Source organism: Macaca fascicularis, chromosome X (genome assembly GCF_037993035.2).
Source record: "Macaca fascicularis isolate 582-1 chromosome X, T2T-MFA8v1.1".
Classification (NCBI taxonomy): domain Eukaryota; kingdom Metazoa; phylum Chordata; class Mammalia; order Primates; family Cercopithecidae; genus Macaca; species Macaca fascicularis.
The window spans coordinates 72,219,670-72,241,036 of NC_088395.1; positions in this window are offsets into that span (position 1 = coordinate 72,219,670).

A 21,367-nucleotide genomic window follows, 5' to 3' on the forward strand; every position below is an offset into this window, starting at 1 on the left:
AGAGATCTTATATATTGTCAAAGTCCCAGTGAATATGTCACACTCCCAGAAACTTTCCAATGGCTCTGTTGGCATGAATTTCTTTCGTCTATATAACCATCACGCTTTACCTATAATTGTCAAGAAACTGTTTATCAATTCATCATTGTGACTAGATCTCTTACTACATTGTAAGATCCTTGTGTCTAAATTACCGCTGGATCCCCAGTGCTTGGTCCAATGCCAAATAAAGAATAATGCAAACACAGTAAATGCTTAATGAAATGCATTGTGCTGTGCAACCTTGGAAAAATCTTTTTTCTTCTCTGGAGATCCAGAAACAATTTAGATAGTGTCACTGCTAATATTTCCTCTGTGACGCTGAGTCTCCTCTCACTACCTCACCTTCATCACAACCATGCCCTATTTCTCTTTACCTTATGAGTTGCCAAATAAATAAAGGCTTTAATTCCTGTTTGAAAGCAGCAGTCCTTTCTCTGTTCATTCGCACGTGTAGATGTTAATAGCTACTACTGCCTCAGTGTGGATTAATTTTGATTTCTTCTTTAGCTTATGATAGTTAAAGAGAGGGCTAGAACAAGATATTCTTGAGTACTTAGAATTGCAGGTAGACAGCAAATCCTGACCCTAAAGTGAGAGAAAGTACAGATTTTGAAGCTGGGGCCAAAGTTTTAACCAACTTGACAGAATGACCCCAGGTCAGGGATGTGTGTAGAGAATGCTGGGAGCAGAGGATGCTGATTTTGAAGTAGCTGCTTGGGATGGAGAGATAACTTAAACTGGAGGCCTTTCCAGGGTGCTCAGGCATAAGATAGCTATCACCCCTGTCCTAGAGCATGTCGACGGTGGCCTGGCTATCAGTGGGCTCATCAGATTGGCTCAGAGGAAGGGGCCCTGTCCAGAAGGCAAATGTAAAGAGGAAAGAGATGAGCTCATCTTGAGGCCAAAAAATAAAAATGAAAAAAATACCAGAGGCACTAAATGGACAATGAACTAAAAAAGACCCAATCTCAAAGAAAATCCGATTGTTGGCTGGGCATGGTGGCTCACACCTGTAATCCCAGCACTTTGGGAGGCTGAGGGGTGTGGATCATGAGGTCAGGAGTTCGAGACCAGCCTGGCCAATATGATGAAACGCCGTCTCTACTAAAAAATGCAAAACAATTAGCCGGGCTCTGTGGCAGGCAACTGTAATCCCAGCTATTCAGGAGGCTGAGGCAGGAGAATCACTTGAACTCGGGGGGCAGAGGTTGCAGTAAGCCCAGATTACGCCACTGCACTCTAACCTGGGCAACAGAGGAAGACTCTATCCAAAAAAAAAAAAAGAATACCAGTTTGTTAAAACTTAAAGGTAATTTAGATTTCACTGGGTCCACTCCCACAGCCACAGTTTGGACTGAGGTTCCTGGCACAAACTGGTGACAGCAAGGCTGGGCTCCAAACTTAAAAGAAGAAAGTACTAGGCAAGTGCTTGAATCAAGGGACTCATACTCTTGATAGGAAACAAAGATGGAGCACAGAGAAAGACATATTTGTTTTGCAAGGCATCATGCTGGCTATTATTATGATATACATTGTTCTGGCTATTTTATAAATGCCAATATAAGAAGTAAAAGAAAGTTCTCATATTTTAACAATACATGAGGAAACTGAGGCTTAGAGAGGGGAAGCAACTTTTTGGAAGTCAGTCAAGCTGTGGTGTAGCACAGCTTAGAGCCTAGCTCCCATCATTCCTAAGTTTCCTCAGGTTTCTTCTGCTTGTGTTTCCTTGACCTTATGTTGCTTATGTATTAGGAGGTGGAAATGCCTTCTGTAATTGCAGGTGCTGCCTTTTCTTACCTTGATTTCTGTAGTTGCCGGCAGCCCAGCAGAGAGTCTAGTTTGGGGGAAGATATATAGGGCAATTATGTGCATGTGAGTATGTTCTGTTCCTCCTAGCCCTCAAGATATTGCTGACTAAGCTGTGTGCCTAGATCTTTGAAAACTGTTTTAGCAGGTGGGAGGCCCCTTCCTGAGGTTGGAGCACTACTCAAAAGCCTAGTGGGAAAGGGACTTGTGTTTGCAGATTCTCTTTGCTGCAGGGGTCAGAGGGAAAGTCAGAGTACTATGGGGCCAAAGGGAAAGCTGGCTGTTCATGTCCTCTGCTCCTTCCTGCACCACAAGCCTCCTACCCATGAGGGCTGAAATCAACGAAATTGTAGCCAAAATTTTCAATTAGGTCCAATATTATTTAAACTTCATTCATTCAAATTGAGTGCAGAGAATTAAGGTCACAGATCCTGGAAAAATTGTGACATATGCAGTCTTATCTGTTCATCTCTCCTCTATCACTTAGCAATTGTGTGGCTTTGGACCAGTCAGTTATTATTTTCTTCACGTGTAAAATCCTGCATAGGAAGGGTTGGGGATGGTTGCAATGAATCATCTCCAGATATATAATAATCTTAAAACCAAAGAGTTTTAGTATTACATAATCAAAAAAATTATAATCCTATAATTCTAAACCTATAACCTACAATTTTGAAATCAATTGTGTCTTCCTTTCCTCTTGTCCTATATTGATCTATTGTCCTAGTCTCAGGACAAAAGATTCTTAACTGTTTGTCAGCTGAGGTACAAGCTGTCAATTAAATACTGTCATTACAATACTGTCATTATCAGTATTGACTTATAATGAAGGCATCATTTGGCTATCTGGAAAGGCAGAAAGGAGTTAAGAGCACTAGTCGTGCTTTTAGACCTGAGGAAACCTAGCATATTTAGTAGTTGGGATAGCCTTTAGGTCTACTGGAATGACCTAAAAGGCTCAGAAAAATTTGATATTGCATGCTTGAGGCCTTAATGTAGAATTTCTTTGTAGTTTAAAGTCATTCAAATGTCAACTCCTTTGGACCACATTCCAGATGCCATTTTAGTAGTGTCACGGTGCTATGTACGAGTCACATTTGTCTGCCTTTGCCTACCCGAACTCTGAAAGTCAGAGCAAGTAGTTTTCAAGTTTGCTTTTCTCTGCCTAGCTTGAGAAGTGTTCTTCCTGACCTGGCAAGAATGACTTACTATCTTCTCTCCAGCCTGTTGCCTGCTGAGGTCTAACACACATGGAGTAGATGGAACGAATTGCAACCTCTGTGAAAGTAGCTCCTCTTATATGAAGCATAGATTTAATAACTATGCTTCACTTTTTTAAAATCTCCAACTTATTTTTTAAAAATGTGGACCAGGCATGGTGGATCATACCTGTAATCCCAGTGGTTTGGGAGGGAAAGGCAAGAGGATCACTTGATGCCAGGAGATCGAGATCAGCCTGGGCAACATAGTGAGATCCCTGTCTCTATAAAATCTTTAAAATTAGCTGGGCATAGGGGCAGGCACCTGCATTTCTAGCTACTCAGAAGGCTGAGGTGGGAGAATTGCTTGAGCCCAGGTACTTGAGGTTGCAGTGAGCTATCATTGTGCCACTCTCCTACAACCTGGGCAACAGAATGAGATCCTATCTCTAAAATATACAAAAAAGAGAGAAAAAGATATGATAAAAAAACATGCATATAATATGAACAAATAATACCAGAATAAATGCAAATAAAATCTAACACAAAAAATTGATAATGCATAGGCCTTCTCATAAAAAAGAAAATTGACTTTCTTGCTGGCCTTGAGAGCCTGTGAGTATAATAAAGTCACATTAACATTTGACCTAGATAATGGGGACCCTTAACTTGCAGCTGCTTATGCAAAAGTTAAGCTTCCATCAAAATCTTCGCTAGTATTATCCCTTTTTATCTCAGAGAATTGCCTCAACTGGGTTTAGAAACATACAAACTCAAGATTTTCCACCTCATCTTCACTGCTGCTTCCAGTTCCTTTTATGAAAACACAAACCTTTGCCAAGTTTGTCTCCTGATGTTTGCCAAGCTACCAGTCCTCCAAATGCCAAAGTAGTTCTGTGTTCTTGGCGGAAGTGAGCAAAATTGTCTTTTCTTTAATTCTAAGCCATAGATGATCATTGGGGTCCTGCTGCTTGGAAGACCCAGAATTACTAACAGTATTTCTATTTAAAAAGTGCTTAAAAACTAATCCAAGGGACTAGGGATACACACTGTCATTTCCCTCTATCTTCCTGTTCCTCCCTTCTGTCTCCGGTGCTCCAGCACAGACTTCTTCCTTATTCTTTTAGCAAAGAAGAAAAACCTCTTGCATATCAATTCATGAAGAAAGAAATACAGGAGGGTTAGGTTCTGTATATTCTGAGCTAGGATACCTTGCTAAAATAAATAGCAAAAATGCAACAATAGGGCCGGGCGTGGTGACTCACGTCTGTAATCCCAGCAGTTTGTGAGGCTAAGGCAGGCGGATGACCTGAAACCAGGAGTTCCAGACCATCTGGCCAACATGGTAAAACCCTGTCTCTATTAAAAATACAAAAATGGTGGTGGGCGCCTGCAATCCCAGCTAGTCGGGAGGCTGAGGCAGGAGAATCTCTTGAACCCAGGAGGCAGAATTTGCGGTGAGCAGAGATCATGCCATTGCACTCCAGCCTGGGCAATAAGAGCAAAACTCCATCTCAACAAAAAAAAAGCAATAATAATATTATTAATAATAGTAATATTAACGCTTAGTATTTATCCTGTACACAGCTCTATTATAGGCATTTTACATATATTAATTCATTTAATTCTTACAAAGACCTCATAAGCTGGATACTATTATCACCCTCATAACTTGCCACAAGTCTCACATTGTGTATTGTGGTGGAGTCAGGATGCTCCAGAACTTGTAACTTTTTTCTTTAGAGATAGAGTCTTGCTTTGTCACCCAGGCTGAAGTGCAGTGGTGTGATCATAGTTCACTGCAACATCAAACTCCTGGGCTCAAGTGATCCTCCCTCTTCAGCCTCCCAAGTTGATGGGATTACAGGCATGAGTGAGTGATTGTGTCCAGCCTCTAGAACTTGTAATCCAAACAGCTATGACACCATTACATTCCAAGTTAGGAAGCCTTAGCAAATGGGACATACTGGAGTAGATAAAAGAAAAAAAAGATTTCAGTTCATAATATTCAGTGCTGGTAAAACTAGAGAAATAGGTATGCTGACATACTCTTAGACATCTTGTAAATAATCTGTTGAGCCCTTGGAAAAGCACTATGACAATATTCAGTAAGTCATAAGTAAGCTCATACTGTATGATCCAGTAATTCTAATGAACATAAATTTATCAAAGAAATGCTGCCAAAAGGCACAGAAAAGTTATGTGTACAGCGATGTTAAAGCCTTCTTGATGAAGAAATAACAACAACAAAATTGTCCACCATTGGCCATTTGCCAATGGATTCATGTTGGTGTGTCAACAGAATGGAACATAAGGCAGCCTTGTAAAAAAGTAATTAGGAAGAGTGTACAGGTATGTGACAGAATACTTATGACAGAATGGTAAGTGAAAATATCATTACCAAATTCCCTGGCCATCCTAGCTGCGGACCATTTAAATTATGTATATATATATAAAAAGAATAAGCAAACATGAAGAGAGTGGTATTTAGGTGGTGGAATTATGAGCAGCTTTTCTAATTTTTAAATTATTATTATTATACTTTAAGTTCTAGGGTACATGTGCATAACGTGCAGGTTTGTTACATACGTATACTTGTGCAATGTTAGTGTGCTGCACCCATCAACTCGTCAGCACCCATCAACTAGTCATTTACATCAGGTATAACTCCCAACGCAATCCTTCCCCCCTCCCCGCTCCCCATGATAGGCCCCGGTGTGTGATGTTCCCCTTCCCGAGTCCAAGGGATCTCATTGTTCAGTTCCCACCTATGAGTGAGAACATGCGGTGTTTGCTTTTCTGTTCTTGCGATAGTTTGCTTTTCTATTCTTGCGATAGTTTGCTAAGAATGATGGTTTCCAGCTGCATCCATGTCCCTACAAAGGACACAAACTCATCCTTTTTGAGGGCTGCATAGTATTCCATGGTGTATATATGCCACATTTTCTTAATCCAGTCTGTCACTGATGGACATTTGGGTTGATTCCAAGTCTTTGCTATTGTGAATAGTGCCGCAATAAATATATGTGTGCATGTGTCTTTATAGCAGCATGATTTATAATCCTTTGGGTATATAATCAGTAATGGTATGGCTGGGTCATATGGTACTTCTAGTTCTAGATCCTTGAGGAATCACCATACTGTTTTCCATAATGGTTGAACTAGTTTACAATCCCACCAACAGTGTAAAAGTGTTCCTATTTCTCCACATCCTCTCCAGCACCTGTTGTTTCCTGACATCTTAATGATTGCCATTTTAACTGGTGTGAGATGGTATCTCATTGTGGTTTTGATTTGCATTTCTCTGATGGCCAGTGATGATGAGCATTTTTTCATGTGTCTGTTGGCTGTATGAATGTCTTCTTTTGAGAACTGTCTGTTCATATGCTTTGCTCACTTTTTGATGGAGTTGTTTGTTTTTTCCTTGTAAATTTGTTTGAGTTCTTTGTAGGTTCTGGATATTAGCCCTTTGTCAGATGAGTAGATTGCAAAAATTTTCTCCCATTCTGTAGGTTGCCTGTTCACTCTGATGGTAGTTTCTTTTGCTGTGCAGAAGATCTTTAGTTTAATTAGATGCCATTTGACAATTTTGGCTTTTGTTGCCGTTGCTTTTGGTGTTTTAGACATGAAGTCCTTGCCCATGCCTATGTCCTGAATGGTATTACCTAGGTTTTCTTCTAGGGTTTTTATGGTATCAGGTCTAATATTTAAGTCTCTAATCCATCTTGAATTAATTTTCGTATAAGGAGTAAGGAAAGGATCCAGTTTCAGCTTTCTACTTATGGCTAGCCAATTTTCCCAGCACCATTTAGTAAATAGGGAATCCTTTCCCCATTTCTTGTTTCTCTCAGGTTTGTCAAAGATCAGATGGCTATAGATGTGTGGTATTATTTCTGAGAACTCTGCTCTGTTCCATTGGTCTATATCTCTGTTTTGGTACCAGTACCATGCTGTTTTGGTTACTGTAGCCTTGTAGTACAGTTTGAAGTGAGGTAGCGTGATGCCTCCAGCTTTGTTCTTTTGACTTAGGGTTGTTTTGGCAATGCGGGCTCTTTTTTGGTTCCATATGAACTTTAAAGCAGTTTTTTCCAATTCTGTGAAGAAACTCATTGGTAACTTGATGGGGATGGCATTGAATCTATAAATTACCTTGGGCAGTATGGCCATTTTCATGATATTGATTCTTCCTATCCATGAGCATGGTATGTTCTTCCATTTGTTTGTGTCCTCTTTTATTTCACTGAGCAGTGGTTTGTAGTTCTCCTTAAAGAGGTCCTTTACATCCCTTGTAAGTTGGATTCCTAGGTATTTTATTCTCTTTGAAGCAATTGTGAATGGAAGTTCATTCATGACTTGGCTCTCTGTTTGTCTGTTACTGGTGTATATGAATGCTTGTGATTTTTGCACATTAATTTTGTATCCTGAGACTTTGCTGAAGTTGCTTATCAGCTTAAGGAGATTTTGGGCTGAGACAATGGTGTCTTCTAAATATACAATCATGTCATCTGCAAACAGGGACAATTTGACTTCTTCTTTTCCTAACTGAATACCCTTGATTTCTTTCTCTTGCCTGATTGCCCTGGTCAGAACTTCCAACACTATGTTGAATAGGAGTGGTGAGAGAGGGCATTCCTGTCTTGTGCCAGTTTTCAAAGGGAATTTTTCCAGTTTTCCCATTCAGTATGATATTGGCTGTGGGTTTGTCATAAATAGCTCTTATTATTTTGTGATACATTCCATCAATACCGAATTTATTGAGAGTTTTTAGCATGAAGGGCTGTAGAATTTTGTCCAAGGCCTTTTCTGCATCTATTGAGATAATCATGTGGTTTTTGTCTTTGGTTCTGTTTATATGCTGGATTACATTTATTGATTTGCGTATGTTGAACCAGCCTTGCATCCCAGGGATGAAGCCCACTTGATCATGGTGGATAAGCTTTTTGATGTGCTGCTGGATTCTGTTTGCCAGTATTTTATTGAGGATTTTTGCATCAATGTTCATCAGGGATATTGGTCTAAAATTCTCTTTTTTTGTTGTGTCTCTGCCAGGCTTTGGTATCAGGATGATGTTGGCCTCATAAAATGAGTTAGGGAGGATTCCCTCTTTTTCTAATGACTGGAATAGTTTCAGAAGGAATGGTACCAGCTCGCCCTTGTACCTCTGGTAGAATTCAGCTGTGAGTCCATCTGGTCCTGGACTTTCTTTGGTTGGTAGGCTGTTAATTATTGCCTCAATTTCAGAGCCTGCTATTGGTCTATTCAGGAATTCAACTTCTTCCTGGTTTAGTCTTGGGAGAGTGTAAGTGTCCAGGAAATTATCCATTTCTTCTAGGTTTTCTAGTTTATTTGCATAGAGGTGTTTATAGTATTCTCTGATGGTAGTTTGTATTTCTGTGGGGTCAGTAGTGATATCCCCTTTATCATTTTTTATTGCGTCTATTTGATTCTTCTCTCTTTTCTTCTTTATTAGTCTTGCTAGCGGTCTATCAATTTTGTTGATCTTTTCAAGAAACCAACCGCCTGGATTCATTGATTTTTTGGAGGGTTTTTTGTGTCTCTGTCTCCTTCAGTTTTGCTCGGATCTTAGTTATTTCTTGCCTTCTGCTAGCTTTTGAATGTGTTTGCTCTTGCTTCTCTAGTTCTTTTAATTGTGATGTTAGAGTGTCAATTTTAGATCTTTCCAGGTTACTCTAGTGGGCATTTAGTGCTATAAATTTCCCTCTACACACTGCTTTAAATGTGTCCCAGAGATTCCAGTATGTTGTATCTTTGTTCTCATTGGTTTCAAAGAACATCTTTATTTCTGCCTTCATTTCGTTATGTTCCCAGTAGTCATTCAGGAGCAGGTTGTTCAGTTTCCATGTAGTTGAGCGGTTTTGATTGAGTTTCTTAGTCCTGAGTTCTAGTTTGATTGCACTGTGGTCTGAGAGACAGTTTGTTATAATTTCTGTTCTTGTACATTTGCTGAGGAGTGCTTTACTTCCAATTATGTGGTCAATTTTGGAATAAGTGTGATGTTGTGCTGAGAAGAATGTATATTCTGTTGATTTGGGGTGGAGAGTTCTATAGATGTCTATTAGGTCTGCTTGCTGCAGAGCTGAGTTCAATTCCTGGATATCCTTGTTAACTTTCTGTCTCGTTGATCTGTCTAATGTTGACAGTGGAGTGTTGAAGTCTCCCATTATTATTGTATGGGAGTCTAAGTCTCTTTGTAAGTCTCTAAGGACTTGCTTTATGAATCTGGGTGCTCCTGTATTGGGTGCATATATATTTAGGATAGTTAGCTCTTCCTGTTGAATTGATCCCTTTACCATTATGTAATGGCCTTCTTTGTCTCTTTTGATCTTTGATGGTTTAAAGTCTGTTTTATCAGAGACTAGTATTGCAACCCCCGCTTTTTTTTGTTCTCCATTTGCTTGGTAAATCTTCCTCCATCCCTTTATTTTGAGCCTATGTATGTCTCTGCATGTGAGATGGGTCTCCTGAATATAGCAGACTGATGGGTCTTGACTCTTTATCCAGTTTGCCAGTCTGTGTCTTTTAATTGGAGCATTTAGTCCTTTTACATTTAAGGTTAAGATTGTTATGTGTGAACTTGATCCTGCCATTATGATATTAACTGGTTATTTTGCTCGTTAGTTGATGCAGTTTCTTCCTAGCCTCGATGGTCTTTACATTTTGGCATGTTTTTGCAATGGCTGGTACCGGTTGTTCCTTTCCATGTTTAGTGCTTCCTTCAGGGTCTCTTGTAAGGCAGGCCTGGTGGAGACAAAATCTCTAAGCATTTGCTTATCTGTAAAGGATTTTATTTCTCCTTCACTTATGAAACTTAGTTTGGCTGGATATGAAATTCTGGGTTGAAAATTCTTTTCTTGAAGAATGTTGAATATTGGCCCCCACTCTCTTCTGGCTTGGAGAGTTTCTGCCGAGAGATCTGCTGTTAGTCTGATGGGCTTCCCTTTGTGGGTAACCCGATGTTTCTCTCTGGCTGCCCTTAAGATTTTTTCCTTCATTTCAACTTTGGTGAATCTGGCAATTATGTGTCTTGGAGTTGCTCTTCTCGAGGAGTATCTTTGTGGTGTTCTCTGTATTTCCTGAATTTGAATGTTGGCCTGCCCTACTAGGTTGGGGAAGTTCTCCTGGATGATATCCTGAAGAGTGTTTTCCAACTTGTTTCCATTTTCCACCTCACTTTCAGGCACCCCAATCAGACGTAGATTTGGTCTTTTTACATAATCCCATACTTCTTGCAGGCTTTGTTCATTTCTTTTTCTTCTTTTTTCTTTTGGTTTCTCTTCTTGCTTCATTTCATTCATTTGATCCTCAATCGCTGATACTCTTTCTTCCAGTTGATCGAGTCGCTTACTGAAGCTTGTGCATTTGTCACGTATTTCTCGTGTCATGGTTTTCATCTCTTTCATTTCGTTTATGACCTTCTCTGCATTAATTACTCTAGCCATCAATTCTTCCACTTTTTTTTCAAGATTTTTAGTTTCTTTGCGCTGGGTACGTAATTCCTCCTTTAGCTCTGAGAAATTTGATGGACTGAAGCCTTCTTCTCTCATCTCGTGAAAGTCATCCTCCGTCCAGCTTTGATCAGTTGCTGGCGATGAGCTGCGCTCCTTTGCCGGGGGAGATGCGCTCTTATTTTTTTGAATTTCCAGCTTTTCTGCCCTGCTTTTTCCCCATCTTTGTGGTTTTATCTGCCTCTGGTCTTTGATGATGGTGATGTACTGATGGGGTTTTGGTGTAGGTGTCCTTCCTGTTCGATAGTTTTCCTTCTAACAGTCAGGACCCTCAGCTGTAGGTCTGTTGGAGATTGCTTGAGGTCCACTCCAGACCCTGTTTGCCTATGTGTCAGCAGCAGAGGCTGCAGAAGATAGAATATTTCTGAACAGTGAGTGTACCTGTCTGATTCTTGCTTTGGAAGCTTCCTCTCAGGGGTGTACTCCACCCTGTGAGGTGTGGGGTGTCAGACTGCCCCTAGTGGGGGATGTCTCCCATTTAGGCTACTCAGGGGTCAGGGACCCACTTGAGCAGGCAGTCTGTCCCTTCTCAGATCTCAACCTCCGTGTTGGGAGATCCACTGCTCTCTTCAAAGCTGTCAGATAGAGTCGTTTGCGTCTGCAGAGGTTTCTGCTGCTTTTGTTATTGTTTACTGTGCCCTGTCCCCAGAGGTGGAGTCTACAGAGACAGGCAGGTTTCCTTGAGCTGCTGTGAGCTCCACCCAGTTCGAGCTTCCCAGCAGCTTTGTTTACCTACTTAAGCCTCAGCAATGGCGGGCGCCCCTCCCCCAGCCTTGCTACTGCCTTGCTGGTATATCACAGACTGCTGTGCTAGCAATGAGGGAGTCTCCATGGGCGTGGGACCCTCCCAGCCAGGTGTGGGATATGATCTCCTGGTGTGCCTGTTTGCTTAAAGCGCAGTATTGGGGTGGGAGTTACCCGATTTTCCAGGTGTTGTGTGTCTCAGTTCCCCTGGCTAGGAAAAGGGATTCCCTTCCCCCTTGCGCTTCCCAGGTGAGGCGATGCCTTGCCCTGCTTCAGCTCTTGCTGGTTGGGCTGCAGCAGCTGACCAGCACCGATCGTCCGGCACTCCCCAGTGAGATGAACCCAGTACCTCAGTTGAAAATGCAGAAATCACCGGTCTTCTGTGTCGCTCGCGCTGGGAGTTGGAGACTGGAGCTGTTCCTATTCGGCCATCTTGCTCCGCCCCCGTGCTTTTTTATTAATGTCCAGTTCACAGAGAAACCGGATGATACCGCTTTAATATGGTTACACACAGAATTTCCTTTACAATTAACATTTCAAAACTTGCTTAAACCTTTAAAACAATTTTTTTAACCTTTTAATGTAGGTAAAAATCCACATTCTTATGCCTCCTTATAATCCTCTTACCAAAAGTTTATTTTACTTTCCTTACACACATTGCACATAAACTCTTTCTTCAATAATTTTACATTCAGGAGGCCTAATTACTTTTAAATTATACAGCATTTCTTGCATAAATGCCCTTTTATAACTTTTTTTTTTCACGACTTTCACAGACAATTCTCCGACATGCCTCAACTTTCTGACTTGTCACAAACATCCCTTTTTTAAACAACCAGTTAATTTATTTTAGGACAAGAATTGCCTAAGCCAATGTCTAGAAGGGCTTTTCCAATGTTATCTTCCAGAATTTTTACTTTCAGTTCTGAGATTTTAACACCTTGATCCATCTTGAGTTGATTTTTGTGTAAGGTGAGAGATGGGGATCCAGTTTCATTCTTCTATATGTGACTTGCCAATTAACCCAGCACCATTTGTTGAATAGGGTGTCCTTTCTCTACTTTATGTTTTTGTTTGCTTTGTCAAAGATCATTTGGTTGTAACTATTTGGATTTATTTCTGGGTTCTCTATTCTGTTCCTTTGGTCAGTGTGCCTATTTTTATACAAGTACCATGCTGCTTTAGTGACTATGGACTTATAGTATCGTTTGAAATCAGGTAATGTGATGCCTCCAGATTTGTTTTATTTGCTTAGTCTTGCTTTGGCTATGAGGACTCATTTTGTTCTATATGAATTTTAGGATTTTTTTTTTCTTTTTTTTTTTTTTTTTTTCGAGACGGAGTCTCGCTCTGTCGCCCAGGCTGGAGTGCAGTGGCCGGATCTCAGCTCATTGCAAGCTCCGCCTCCTGGGTTTACGCCATTCTCCTGCCTCAGCCTCCCGAGTAGCTGGGACTACAGGCGCCCGCCACCTCGCCCGGCTAGTTTTTTGTATTTTTTTTTTTTTAGTAGAGACGGGGTTTCACCATGTTAGCCAGGATGGTCTCGATCTCCTGACCTCGTGATCCGCCCGTCTCGGCCTCCCAAAGTGCTGGGATTACAGGCTTGAGCCACCGCGCCCAGCCAGGATTTTTTTTTTCTAATTCTGTGAAGAATGATGGTGGTATTTTGATGGGAATTGCATTCCATTTGTAGATTGCTTTTGAAAGTATGGTCATTTTCTTTTTTTCTTTTTCTTTCTTTTTTTTTTTTTTTGTTTGAGATGGATTGTCACCCCAGGCTGCAAGGCTGCAATGCAGTGCAGTGGTACAATCTCGGCCTACTGCAACCTCCGCCTCCCAGATCCAAGTGATTCTCCTGCCTCAGCCTCCCCAGTAGTTGGAACTACAGGCACACACCACCATGCCCAGCTGATTTTGCATTTTTAGTAGAGATAGGGTTTCACCATGTTGGCTAGCCTGGTCTTGAGTACTCCTGACCTCAAGTGATCTGTCCTCCTCAGCCTCCCAAAGTGCTGGGATTACAGGCATGAACCACCACACCTGGCTAAGTATAGTCATTTTCATAACATTGATTCTACCCATTCATGAGCAAGCAATGTGTTTCAATTCTTTGTTTGTGTCATGTATGATTTCTTTCAGGAGTATTTTGTAGTTTTTCTTGTAGAGGTCTTTCACCTCCTTGGTTAGGTATATTCCTAAGTATTTTATTTGTTTTCCAGCTATTGTAAAAGGGGTCCAGTTCTTTATTTGATTCTCCACTTGGTCGCTGTTAGTATATAAAAAAGCTACTGATTTGTGTACATTAATGTTGCATCCAGAACTTTGCGGAATTATTTTATCATTTCTAGGAGCTTTCTGGAAAAGTCTCAGGGTTTTCTAGGTAAATAATCATATCATCAGCAAACAGCAAGAGTTTGACTTCCTCTTTATGATTTGGATGCCCTTTATTTCTTTCTTTCTCTTGTCTGATAGCTCTGGCTAAGAATTCCAGTACTATGTTGAAGAGGAGTGGTGAGAGTAGGAATCCTTGTGTTGTTCTAGTTCTCAGAGGGAATGCTTCCCACATTTTCCCATTCAGAATTATGTTGGCTGTGTGTTATCTTTTTGATATGTTGTTGCATTAAGTTAGCTAATATTTTGTTAAGGATTTTTTTACATCTATGTTCATTAGGGATATTGGTCTGTAGTTTTCCTTTTTGATTATGTCTTTTCCTGGTTTTGGTATTAGGGTGATATTGGCTTCATAGAATGATTTACGGAGGGTTTCCCCTTTCTCTATATTGTGAAATAGTGTCAAAATCATTGGTACCAATTCTTCTTTGAATGTCTGGTAGAATTCTGCTGTGAATCCGTCTGGTCCTGGACTTCTATTTGTTCGTTATTTATTTATTTATTTAGTTTTTTTAAAAAATTATTATTTATTTATTTTGAGCGGGAATCTCACTCTGTTGCTGGAGTGCAGTGGCACTATCTCTGCTCACTGCAAGCTCTGCCTCCTGGGTTCATGCCATTCTCCTGCCTCAGCCCCCCAAGTAGCTGGGACTACAGGTGCCTCCCACCACGCCCGTCTAATTTTTTGTATTTTTTAGTAGAGACGGGGTTTCACTGTGTTAGCCAGGATAGTCTCGATCTCCTGACCTCATGATCTGCCCACCTGGGCATCCCAAAGTGCGGGGATTACAGGTGTGAGCCACCGCGCCCGGCCGTAATTTTTGATTACCATTTCAATCTCGCTGCTTGTTATTGGTCTGCCCAGTGTATGTAATTCTCCTGATTTAAGCTAGGAAGGTTGTATCTTTCCACGAATTTATTCATCTCCTCTAGGTTTTCTAGTTTATGTGCATAAAAGGTGTTCATAGTTGCCTTGAATGATCTTTTGTATTTCTGTGATGTCAGTTGTAATATCTCCCATTTTGTTTCTTTTTTTTTTTTTTTTTTTTTTTTTTTTTTTTTTTTTTTTTTGAGACAGTGTCTTGCTCTGTCACCCAGGCTGGAGTGCAGTGGTGCGATCTCGGCTCACTGCAACCTCCACCTTCTGGGTTCAAGTTATTCTCCTGGCTCTGCCTCCTGAGTAGCTGGCATTACAGATGCTCACCACCACACCTGACTAATTTGTGTATTTTTAGTAGAGACAGGGTTTCACCATGTTGGTCAGGCTGGTCTCGAACTCCTGACTTTGTGATCTGCCAGCCTCAGTCACTCAAAGTGCTGGAATTACAGGCGTGAGCCACCGCGGCAGGCCTCGTTTTGTTTCTTCTGGAGGTTATTTGGATTTTTATCTCTTCTTTTCTTGGTGAATCTTGCTAACAGTTTATCGGTTTTATTTATTTATTCAAAGAACCAGTTTTTTGTTTCCTTTATCTTTTTTTCTTTGTTTTGTTTCAATTTTGTTTATTTATGATTTGATCTTGCTTATTTCCTTTCTTCTGCTGAGTTTGGGTTTGGTTTGTTCTTGTTTCTCTAATTCCTTGAGGTGTGACCTTAGAATGCCTCTTTGAGCTCTTTCAGATTTTTTGATGTAGGCATTTAGGGCTATGAACTTTCCTCTGAGCATTGCCTTTGCTGTATCCCAGGGGTAAAAACCTAATTTTAAATCCAATTCCTTACTGTTGTGCATTTAAGTTTTTTTAATCGCAACTTTTTGCTGTCACAATTCACATTTCAATGGACATTCTGGTACGTACACATACACCTTCACACATTTCTCACATTATTTCCTTAGGATGAATCCTTAGAAGAGAAATTGCTGACTGTAAATTGCATTTTATTTTAAGATTATGCCAATTCAGATTACTTCCTAAGTTCCACTGACCTAGCTCTTTTTCTTGAGTCTAAAACAGCTCAATTTCTCAGGTTGATCACAAGCAGCCTGTCAAGGGTCTCCTCTTCTGCACACTGCTCTCTTTAAGACGCTCTCCTAGTTTCACCTTCCAAAGCTCCCCATCTTTCCTTCCAAATTCAGAATGCCCATTCTATCCCCAGCTTGCCTGGAGGGAAGTTCAATTCATGTAAAAATTGATTTGAGTGTATAATCTGGAGTTAGGTAGTGTGAGTTCATATTACACCTTGGATACTGATTAGCTATGAGATGTGATCAAGATACTTAATATTTTGATGTTCCACTTTCTTTATCCCAAAAGTAAAGATGACACCTACCTTATAAACAAATAGGGAAGATTATATTAGCTAATGAACATATGTAGAAGGAGCATTGACTACTAGCCTGGACAACATAGTGAGACCTCCATCTCTACAAAAAAAAAAAAAAAAGTAGTTGGGTATGGGGGTGTGCACCTGTAGTCCCAGACACTTGGGAGCCTGAGGTAGGAGAATCACTTGAGTTCAGGAGGGTGAGGCTACAATGAGCCATAATCATGCCACTGCACTCCAGCCAGGATGACAGAGCAAGACTCTCTCTCAAAAACAAAGAAACAAATAAGAAAAGAATAAATATTGTCTAATTCATAGTGAATGTTTAATACTTGATATATTATTCGTTATATTTCCTCTTAATGAACGACCAGAATGGGTCATATTCCAGAAGGTATTTCTGTTTTAGGGAGACTTACATCCCAGTCTGAGGGAAGTTTAAGAGTCTCATTTCACCTGAATAGTAGCTGAAGTATTATCTGAATTGTGTTTTCCTTCTTGTTTTGGACTTGCTCAGGTGTCAGGGAAATCTCTGAATAAATTCAATTATAAATCCATTTGCTTTAGAATGACTCTTGTTAGTTACTCATGGGCCATATCACATTGAACTTTTGACAAGTTTACATATAGCATTAGCAGTTTTCTGTGAGTTCTCTAACAAATGGATTTTCAATTAGCATTACACTGTCAGTTTGAGCTCAGTCTTATGTAATACAAACCTTTTGATATTTTATCATCAGTAACAGGAGCACAATGTAAAATAGAAAACACTAGCTAAAAATTAAAACAATTGAACTCATGGGGATATCAAGTAGAATGATGTCTAGCAGATGCTGGTATTTGATAGCACAACAGGGTGACTACAGTCAACAACTTATTGTATGTTTAAAAATAACTAAAAACATACAATTGAAATGTTTGTAACACAAAGATTAATAATAAATGCTTGAGGTGATGGATACCTCATTTACCCTGATGCAATTATTACACTTTGTATGCCTGTATCAAAATATTTCAGGTATTCCACAAATATATACACCTATTATGCACTCATAGGAAAAATCAAAAAACAAAACAAACCTTGTTGGGGAATATACTTTAATAGAAATTTATATGCAGCTGTTTCCATATACACATTGGGATCAAACTGTGTGTGTATATATATATGTGTGTGTGTGTGTGTGTATTTATATGTACATACATATATATACATATATACACATATTGTAACCTACTTTTATTATTTAACAATATCAACATTTTTCAATATCTGTAAGGGTTTTTTGTGTGATTTTAATTGCCATATTTTATTCAAATTATTTACTTAGTTTTATTGAACCAGTCCTCTTTTGTAGAGTATTAAGGTTGTTCCCAATTGTTCAATGAATATGAAATGCAGCAATAAACATTTATGTATATATATTTCTTGTATAATTCTGATTATTTCCTTAGAGTAAATTCTTAGAAGTAAAATTTTTGGATAAGAAGGATGCACGTTTAGATGTTCTTTTTGTGATATTGCCAAATTGCCATTCAGAAAGATTACACTTAATTTTTTACTCCCACTCAGTATCTGTTTTCCTATACTCACCCAAACCCGGGGTATTAGCACTTATAAATTATTTACTAATTTAATAGTATCTGTCTCCAGATGATATATCACTTTAATTTGTACTTTTTGGATTACTAACATTTTTAAAATTGTTTAACAATGTGGCTCATGCCTGCAATCCCAACATTTTGGGAGGCCTAGGAGGGAAGATTGCTTGAGGCCAGGAATTCGAGACCAGCCTGGGCAACATAGCCAGACCCCATCTCGATAAAAAAATTAAAAAAGAACTGGGTGTGCTGGCATGCACCTGTAGCTCTAGCAACTCAGGAGGCCGGGGCAGGAGGATCCCTTGAGCCCAGTAGTTCAAGGCTGTAGTGAGCTATGACTGTGCACTGCACTCCAGGGCTGGGCAACAGAGCAAGACCCTGTCTCTTAAAAAAGAAAAAAAGTGAAGCTCAGTGCAGATAATATCAAGATTTGCACTCAGGTACCAGAAACTAACTGAAGAACAGGCTGCTGTAGATGTGGCTGTAAAGCAGCTTATGTGGAAACTTCTCAGGGTTTTAGTCGACAGTCAATTCAGTATAAACCAACAGCGTAATGTAGTTGCCAATAAAGTTAATTTAAATTTAGGAGGGCATTAATAAAATTTACGATCTTGGACAAGGGAAGCGACAGTTTTACTTTATTTCTCTTAAGTCATTCTGCACCTGGGACACAGGCCACACAAGCTGTAGGTCCAGACCATTAACTGTGGCTCAAACAGTTCAATGTATATCCAGAAGAGAATGAGCAGTCTGGAGAAAGAAGAGGAAATGTGACCTATGAAGAGTGGCTGAATTACCTTAAAAGAAAAGAAGACTGAGGGGACTGTGGCCTCTGTTTCCAGAGCTTAGAGCAGTCATGGGGCAGAATGAGTAGGTACATTTTGGGTGGTGACAGGGTGCAAAGCAGGATACAAGGGTAAATATCATGGGAAGAATAATTTCAGCTCAACACAAAGAATCTCATTCTAAAAGTGATCTTGGAAAAGTCAGCCTGGAGTAATCATTTCTCATCGTCGGAGTTATTCCATCAATGGCTGGATGACTACTCAGCAGGACTTTTTTTGAGAAGTTCAAACATGGGACAGAGGCTTGCACTAGATGCTTTTAACCTCCATCTCAGTCGTGATGCTCTAGGTCTCCATAAATGCTACTGCTCCTAATCACCTTACTCAGATCCCTAGGTCCAATGGCTTTGCTGGCGGAGGAGAAGACTTGTAAAGCAGTGTGTCTCGAATTTAAAATGCATGCTAAATACTTGTTAAAAAGTAAGTTCAGATTCAGTAGGTCAGGAATGGGGCCTGAGATTCTGCATTTCTATAAAATTCTAAGTGAAGGTAGCAAGTCATTAGCATGAATTTTAAATTGGGATGATATAGTTCCCCAAAGGGTAAAAATTTACTCTTGGTGGGGGAGGGAGGAATCTTAGCTATTACACTGGTTTATGGACCACCAAAGGGTCACAGTATATAAACAGATATATAAACAGATATAAATGCATGATATTAACATTTTATGGAAAAAATATTTAGAAACAATAAAAAGGCCAAGAAATACTATATTAGAGTTGTCTAGAGCAATGGCTTTCAACCTTAACTCAACACTGGAATAATTTGGGGAGTTTTAATATTGTGGATGCCTGAACTACACCCTTAGAGATTCCCTCCTTATTGGGCTGACATATGACTTGGACATTGTTTTTTGTTAAAGCTCCCTAGATGATTCTAATGTGTGACCAAGCTCAAGAACCACTGGTCTAGAGAGAGGGTAAGAGGGTAAGATGCAGAGATGAGAGAAAAAGTGTGTGAGGCATGTGGGAGCTGAGGATGGGGCATGGATTATTGAAAAAAATGGAAGACTCTGTAGAATATTTAACAGGCAACATTTCATGTTAAGAGCCTTGGGAAAGTGTCAGAATGTCCCTTGTCCTGTTACTGGGTGGAAAAAAAAAAAAAAACATAAAAAATGAGGAACCAAGGCAGAAAGAGGAGAAGAACACTGCATGGAGTGGCAATTAAAAGGGTAGAGTCTGCAATAGACTGATACAGAAGCTGGGTCAAATGGTAGTTCTGTTTTTAGGTCTTTGAGGAATCATCGCACTGTATTCTACAATGGTTAAACTAATTTACATTCCAACCAACAGAGTAAAAGTGTTCTTATCTCTCTACAGCCTCACAAGCATCTGTTGTTTTTTGTCTTTTTAATAATTGCCATTCTGACTGGCATGTGATGGTATCTCATTGTGGTTTTGATTTGCATTTCTCTAATTATCAGTGATGTTGAGCATCTTTCCGTATGTTGTTTGGTTGCATAAATGTCATCTTTCAAGAAGTGTCTGTTCATGTCCTTTGCCCATTTTTTAAATAGGGGTTTTTTTTCTTGTAAATTTACCTAAATTCCTATTAGACTCTGGATATTAGACCTTGTCAGCTGGACAGGCTGCAAAAATTTTGGATAGATCAGTTGACTGTATTTGTGTGGATTTATTTCTGGGCCCCTATTCTGTTCCATTGGTCTACATGTCTGCCTTTATGAGGCTCTGTCTCAAAAAAAATCATACTTTAAGTTACCTCTGTATTTCCAGGGCGTAGCACAATTTCTGGAACAAAGTGGTTATTCAATAAATATTTATTCAAACTAAACTAAAAGTTATGGAAATGTAACATCTTGGCAATTATGGGATGAATGGTTGCTAAATTTCTAGCTATACCACAGGGTGGGCCTGGGCCCATGACTGGCACTTCCAAGTGCCAGGTGGAAGGCAGAATATGGGAGCCAAATTACTGGGATCTGTAGACAGAAAATAGTGAGAGCCAGGTATTGTCAGTCTAGGTTCTTTTTCAGCAGAAGGTTTCCTGGGTTGACCAACATGACAGAGGTGGTCCAAGCCATGACTGCTAAAATTTAGCAAGTAGAAAACACTTCAGTTTACTCTAAAATCCTGTAACTTATCTTTCTCTCTCAAGTATCTCTCCTATTTAATCCATCTACACTGCCACCAGAATTGTCTTCCCCAATACCTCTTAATTTTCCCTCTTATCATAAACCTTCAGATGATCCCTATTACATCATATTCATCCACCCCTCTTAGCCTGACCATATAGGCTCTTTTGTAACCTGACCTCAACCTCTCTAAGCAAAGTAGGCAGCCATTCTCATATAGCACCTACCTTCTTGTCCTTCATACACACTTTAGGTAAATGGGTCTTAAACTTGAGAACATATCAGAATCTTTTGGAATGTCTGTTACAAAATGCCTATATACTTCTCCCCCAAATTCTGACTTAATAGGCTTGAAGTGAGTCCTTAAAATTACTTATTTTTAAACACTCATACCAGGTGATTCTGAGACAAGTGGTCCAGAGACCACATCTGGAGAAGAACTGCTAAAGACAGTCCACCTCTATTCTTTTGCCAACAGGTGACATCTGCTCTAAGAATTGTCTGACTGGCTTATTACACCTTGATGTGGATGCATTTCAGCTTATGAGGTTCTGTCTGCCCAGACACCTACTATCCAGATAATTCTAATGTCCTGCCTCAGACTGATGGGATCTGCTGCCATAGATAGCATTCACATGGCATTTATTATTTCTGAGTCTATAATCAGCTGCCAGTCTAATGTCTGGGGTTTGCTGCTGATCTTTATCTGGGACTTGGCTCCCAAGATTGTTTGACTTGCTTTAACCTGATGCTCAGGGCTAATATTCAGGCAAATTACACTTATATGGCAGTGCCAGTTCCTAAATACTGAAATACTTCATACCAGTTGGTAAATAGTAACTGCGTTAAATCCCTTGTGTG